Source organism: Oryza sativa, chromosome 8 (assembly GCF_034140825.1).
Source record: "Oryza sativa Japonica Group chromosome 8, ASM3414082v1".
Lineage (NCBI taxonomy): Eukaryota > Viridiplantae > Streptophyta > Magnoliopsida > Poales > Poaceae > Oryza > Oryza sativa.
In genome coordinates, this window is record NC_089042.1 from 6439293 (window position 1) to 6446410 (window position 7118).

Genomic DNA, 7118 nt, shown 5'->3' on the forward strand with positions numbered 1-7118 from the left:
CGATAAGGTTGAGGTTGGTGTCGGTCAAGAGGCTTGTCGGTATGTCGGTGTCTTCCATCGATATGTCGGTGGTCGTTCCCGATGAAGAGCCAGATCCCTTCTTGAACAGACGGGACAACCATCGCCTCGTTCTGCACAAATAAGAATGGACTAACTCGGCGGGGGTTAGGATAGCAAGAAGTTCTACCCACCGGTTAGCTTCAACGAAACAACTTGTGTATGCAACTAAAGTGTTTGATTTTGAGACAAGCTTGCAAAACTTGAAATGGATTTTGAGAGCAAAGTTGGAGAGGAAATGAAAATGAGTTGAAATGGGGTGGATTCCTCTCTCTCGACCGGTTGGCTTATATAGGGCACCAACAACGGTCGAAACTGTCATGTGGGTCCCACTAGCCGTTGGTCTGCCAAAAGTGGCGGCCGACCGTTGCCTGGCCGGTTCGGCCGAACCCCTAGTGGGCCCAACCGGCCCCACTTTTAACCGTTGGGTTCCAACGGCCAGTGTGGTCGTGGCAAACTAAATTTTGATTGAAAATTTTGCTCTGAAAAATTCATTTTGAATATTTGCCTCAAAATTCAAACCTAAATGCAAATTTTGAGAAATTCAAACATGCTTTGATGATGCAGAAATCAAATTGGTGAAAATAAATATGAGGATACATACCAATTTACCTATTGGCGAGGGCGGCGTCATTTCAAGTCCGACGTGCAAGACCGTACCTCCGGCGTTCATTTCATGGATTTTTCACCCGTCTCCGGAGGTGATGGAGCGGGCGTCTTCTGTTTCAGCCACCATACCTTATTTGTCCTTGGTATGGGCGGCGGCTTCTTTTGAGCCGGTTTCTCTTCCTTCTAGGCCGGTGTCTTCCAATAACGGGACCTCATCCTGGAAGGTTGTATCTCCAGAGATTTCTTCATGAAAGCGATGAGGCTGTCCATTTTGGGTGGCTCCACTTCGACCGTCTGAATATTCTACGGGGCTGGCCCGTACTTTAACCGGACCATGGAGCATTGTTTCGTCCTCGGCTGGAACTCGAACTTCTCCTCCTTTCCATTGATGTGGAAACGGATGCTTCTTGTTCCGACATCAATGTTTGCCTCTGCGGTACTCAGGAATGGACGCCCAGGATGAGCGGAGTCTCCTTACCGGTGTCCATGTCCAGCACCACGAAATCGACCGGGATAAAGCAATCCCGTATCTTTACCGGCACGTCTTCTGCTATCCCGGCTAGGTAGCGGACCGACGAGTCAGCCAGCTGAAGGCGCATCGGTGTTGGTGCCAACACCGTAAAGTTGAGTTTGTCGAAGACGTCCTTGGGCATGACGCTTACACTTGCCCCAAGGTCGCAGAGTGCCTGGTCGAATTTTTGTGTCTAGATTGAGCAAGTGATTGTGGGACACCCCGAATCTTTCTTCTTCTCCGGGAGTTTGTGGAGGATCGCGTTGCTGCATTCCTCTGTCAGCTTGACCACCTCGGTCGTCGGTAGTGGTCACTTGTTGTTGAGGATGTCTTTGAGATAACGTGCATATGTTGGCACTTGCATAGCGTCCAACAACGGACGTTGATGTGAATCTTCTAGATCACCTCAATGAAACGAGCGAACTGCTCGTCCACTGACGGCTTCCTCATCCTCTGGGGGAATGGCAGCAACCTCGTGTCGCAGTAATGCTGCGGCACGGTCTTTTCTGGCTGAATTTCTTCTTCAGCCGCTGCGTCAGACGGTGTTTCCCTGCTGTTGCTGCTAGTACCTGCATTGTTAGGGTATGGCGGATCGCAAGTGGACTTACCTCCCCTCGTCGTGATCGCCTTAACATTTTCTATGGAGGGTTCGGGTTGCCCCGGAATCCTCCCAGATTCATTTGTAGGAACTAGAGCAGCTAATTGTGCCAACTGGGTTTCAATCATTTCATTGAAACTTAGCTGGTTTTGGAATGCGGAAGCAAAGCCATCTAGTTTCACATTTATATTTTCTAAGATCTTGTCATTAGCAACCATCTTTTTATTAAGTGCGTCAGTAGTTAGCTTGGTTATTGCCTTCTTGGAAATACGGACGGGGCTGGTTCCACCCCTGACCTCCTTGCGGGTGGTACCCGTTGTTGTTGTTGTTACCCATGTACATCGCCTCTTCATGGGTCTCTGGGCAGTCATTCCCAGAATGTCCCGTGTTGCCACAGACTTAGCACGTGATGTGCGAGTCCAAGGCCTTGACGGTGCATTGGGGCTTCTTGTCGTGTTCGTCAAGTCGTTTCATTAGGAGGTCGAGTTTTGCAGCGAGTATTTCCGTCTCCTTGGCAGTGTGCATTCCTCGCTGACGGGATTGGAGCCGTTCCTCGCTCCAACCCATGTTAGAGACTATCTTCTCTATGAGGTCGATGGCTCCTCTGACCATCTTAGAGAAGAAAGCTCCTCCAGCTGCCGCATCCAGGTGGTTGCGGGACGTGGGAGTGAGTCCATTGTAAAACTTTTGCAGGATCAGCCAGTCGTACATTCCATGATGAGGACAGACGGCCACGTATTCCTGCAAACGTTCCCATGCTTCCGGAATGGACTCATCCCGCATCTGCTAGAAGCCCGAAATTCACCCACGAAGGGCATTAATCTTGCCCATCGGGAAGAACTTTGACAAGAATGCTGTCGAACATTTTTCCCAAGAGTTTATCACAGCACGATTGGCATAGAATCACTTCTTCGCTTTCCCGAGGAGGGAAAATGGGAACAGCCTCAGCCTGACGATATCAGGACTGACGCCCTTCACAGTGTACGTGCTGCAAATCTCCAGAAATTGTTGCAGGTGTGCATTAGCATCCTCGTTCGGCTTGCGACAGAATGGGCTAGCCTGCGCCATCGTAATGAGGCTGGACTTCAGATCAAAGTCCATGTCTCCCAAATTGAGCTGCGGCCCAGTGGCCACATTCTTAGAGGAGGGAGCAGCGAACTCGCGAAGAGTCTTGTCAGCCATGGTCTTGAAAGTTGGTGGCGCTAGTACGTTTGGCTTCTTTGTCGGAAGAGTCTTCTGCGGGGGAACAACCCGCAGTTTTATGCTTCAGAAGAAGACTTATGGATTTTCCTGGAAGTTTTCCGGCAGGTCAAAAACAATTATACACTACCCTATTTTCACAACAAAGGGTGAAAACAACAAGGTTAACCTGCAAAGGATATTGACTATACAGAGGTAAATATAAGATATTAGTTTTAGGAATCTCTTCTTATAAATCTTCCCCAGCAACGGCGCCAGAAATGCTTGTTGGTATTTCCTAACGACATTACTAGAAATATAATTCCCAGCAGTGGCGCCAGAAATAGTCAAGGTATATTATGGTTACAGAGATTATCCGCAAGCGCACGGATATACCATTGTAGCATTTCACCTGAGAGTTTTCCAAGGGTATCGTATTTGTTTATCCCGTGGGAAGATTATAATAGAGAGAACTAAACTAATATTTATATGTTACTTGTACTAGTCGTGCCTAAGAAGGGGTAAAGATAATTCCAGGGTAGAATGACACACAAGCTCAAGCTACTCATTCCTATATTAAATCTCTAAGCTAAGTGGAAAGAATATAGAAAAGAATCTATTCCTATACTTCTAGTATACATAGTGTACATACATCCTAAATATATGATTAACTAGCTATTACCCCCTTTCTGATGCCCTCCTGGTACTTCGAGAAGCCACCCCTGACCGCCGAGTTCCTTACGACAGCCCGTCATGACCATACAACCAGGGCTAAATACGGAGGAGTACCCTCCCCAGGGAATTAACTTAGGATTATATACACGCAAGGAGGAATACCCGTAGCGAGCTGTCACCATCAGCGGCCCACCTCTCATCCGCAGCATATAACCCCAAATAATGATACCTAGTAATCTAGACACCACGTCTAAACTACCAGATACTACTCTAATATCATCGTCATGACATAGAGTAATTGCATATGCAAACATTATACCCGTACCAATGCATCTCCTAGAAAAGCTAGCAGTATAATCATAATATCTCGGACATATTGTAAAGCTGGTATTCATATATTCGGAAAATATTACAATACTAGAGTCGTATATAGAGGAATATTCTAAATTAAATACTAGTCTTGCAAAAGAAGAAAGGAAAGCTACTAGAGGCCATACCCGAACTCTTCCAAAGACTTCCAGACTCCGACTACTATTCTATTCCTACTCCACTAGCTTAAGAACACTAAACTAAACTTGAGAGAGAGTGAGAGCTTCGATGCTTGGAGTGTGTGAAGAAATGGAGGGAGTGAATGCCTTAAATAGGCTGCCAATGACGGTTATGGCAGTTGGAATTGTCAGGATTGCCCTCTAACCGTCATTGGGGAGTGATCCAAGCCGTCCACTTGGATCGAACGGCCGTGAGGGAGGTTCGGCCGAACCCTGGGCTAGGCCAAACCAGCCCATTTTCGGCTGGCGGGCTCCTTTGCTTCTGCTCTTTGTAGACTTGTGAATTTTGGCCCAAATTGATCGTGTCAATTCTGAGTTTCTGGCCCATCTACACACAATTCTGTTTCTCGACATCGTCCGATTGATTATTCGCTTGTTTTGATGCCGATTCTTCTCCATTTATGGCTCATTCTCTGCAAAGGGTTAGTGAACCAAGTGCTAGTGGTTTTTATTTTATTATGACACTAAATGCATTGCAAGCATAACTAGTTCTTCATTTATTCCGGTAATATTGACGGATGTAACTGATCGATGACGACCGTCAACAGGCAATAGTCACCTCCCTTCTTTTGCACACCAATGGTTAGTGGGTCCGTGTCACAATTATAGCCGTTGGAGGTGCACTATAAGAAGGGGATGGCCGGTAGAAGGAGTTCATCTCATTGCCAACTCAATTTTTAACTCCTTCTCAATTTCTATTTTGCTCTCAAATTCATTCCAGGCTGGTGCAAGCTCGTCTTATATTTAAAATCCTTTATTCGCTACATTTGCAAGTCGCTGTTGGTACAAAGCTAACCGGCGGGTATTTTATCTCGTACTAACCCCCGCTCGAGTTCGCTTTGTATCCTTGCTTTTGTGCAGTCATGAGGAGACGGCTCTCTCGCTTGCTTAAGGGATCTGGCTCCCGATCCGATAATGCGAGTGATCGTTCGTCCGCCGACATGTCGATGGAGGACACGGACGATGTTCCACAGCTCCTGACAGATGACGACCTCGACCTCGTCGACAGACGAGAGAAGCAAACCTACCAGATGTTGAAGAACCGATCGTTCGCTCACACCCGAGCATACGATCCTGAGCTACTCCGGAAAACAGGTATGGATGTGGATTTTGGTGTTATCTGGAAAACAATGGGTTGAAACCCAGAACCAATGACATCCATAATCCAACTCTTAGACTTATACATAAATGGATTGCCATGACTTTGTTTCCTAGAGGAGATCCTAGACCTGTTCATGATAATGAGATGATTATTATATATGCCATGGTTCATTAGATTAGAGTTTCTCCTGTGCAACCCATGATTAGGCAGTGGGTAGAGAGCATAGAGGTCTCCGCTCCTATAAAATGCACTTCTTTGATCACTTGTATAGCAAGAGGGCTTGGGGTTATTACAAATGATCAAATTGCTTATATCTCAGTCTCTCGTGTTTATATAAATGAATCATAACTAGTGCAAGGTCATACTTTGAAACATGGAGCAGATGTGACCTTAGTATTCTTCCAACCCGGTTGTAGAAATGAAATCCTGTTACCTAACCCGGGGTATCATTTGTATAACTGTTATGCACTAACCATTCCCCTGCAGACGATAGAGGAATCCCGTGCAGGTGCGACACATAGGAGTAACCGCAGAATGGCAGCAGATGAACAGGAGGATTCAACGTACTCACCACCCGGTCATGCTTATGAGAGTGGCTGGAAATCAGCTAGAGATGCCTCCGGCTGGGCCCAAGCCCTACGTCATAGCACTGGAGGATCTGCCTAGCCGAGTGCCGGCAGTTCCTAGTGGCAGATGCCTCATGAGGTGCGCTGGGGGCACACCAACTCAGCAGGCTCAAGTGGCGTGCCTCCAACCTCCAGCTGGTGGTGCTCGAGTTCCTCTCGCTGGGACAACAGTCCCTCGAAGGACACGTGATCCAGGCGCAGGAGTAGCAGCAAAGTGTTGATGCACAGTTCTCAAATATCAACAATATGATGCAACAACAACAAGCTGATCTGCAAGCCTACTTCCGCCATCAAGGATTCAATGCTTACTCTGGACCATGAGCAAGGAGCAAGCTTGGGGGGAGAAGTCTCTCCCCCGCAAAGGTGACTTGTATCTGCATTTATCTTGCATATTTCCTTTCTTGCATGTTTCAATTCTTGCATTTGCATTTATAACTCAAAAACATAAAAATTTGCAAAATAGAAAATACCAAAAATATAGGATAGATTTTACCATGCTAGGTAAGAAAACCTAGTTCTCCACATTGAAATGATGAATATTTGCTCTGCTTTATATCTCTAATGTATCTGTACATAGTTAAGTACTCTCTCAAGTTTTAAATAATGATTAGCCAACCATTATCCGGGAACCTGAGAGATGTGAGTTGCACACTGCGTGATTTAAGCCTAAGCTGTTGTGAGATATGATATAGTGAAATAGAGTTGCTTAAATCTTGATCCAAGCTTGATTTAAATTTTGGATGATTTGTTTTTCAAAATGATAAATTTCAAAGTTCCTCATTTGATATATTTATTCCTACCACAGCCAAATATAATTTGCACTTGAAAACCTTATATAATATTTGGTTACTTGTAGTTCCATTGAACTTTGTCAAATTTTGTGACTTGTGTAGATATCTTTCATACTTTATGAACAAGATCATACACCCACATATGCACACATGCTAAGCTTCTACACTGGAAGTTAGCATTCATCTCACTCATATCCATGTCATCATCGACAAATAAAGCTCTCCATTCATGCATTCTTCTCCAAAGAAAAATCTTTTGCAAAAAGAAAAGAAAAAGGGAGAGAAAGGTGTGGCTATAAAAAAATGATGAATAAAGTCTTGCTCTATCAAAATATGGAGCGTGATGAAAATATATAGCCATACCCTCTCCATGAAAAACAAAGGATAATTTGGAGGAGAAGTATAAGCACAAAGGAGAAGCA

The 7118-nt window shown here is 45.3% G+C and overlaps 1 non-coding gene across 1 annotated transcript; it reads left to right on the forward strand.

Annotated features, from left to right (window-relative positions):
• Nucleotides 1-2484: 2484 nt before the first annotated feature.
• Nucleotides 2485-2591, forward strand: LOC112936255 (small nucleolar RNA R71). The gene has a single exon (XR_003238382.1). It is a non-coding gene; the product is annotated as a small nucleolar RNA R71 (small nucleolar RNA).
• Nucleotides 2592-7118: the final 4527 nt, after the last annotated feature.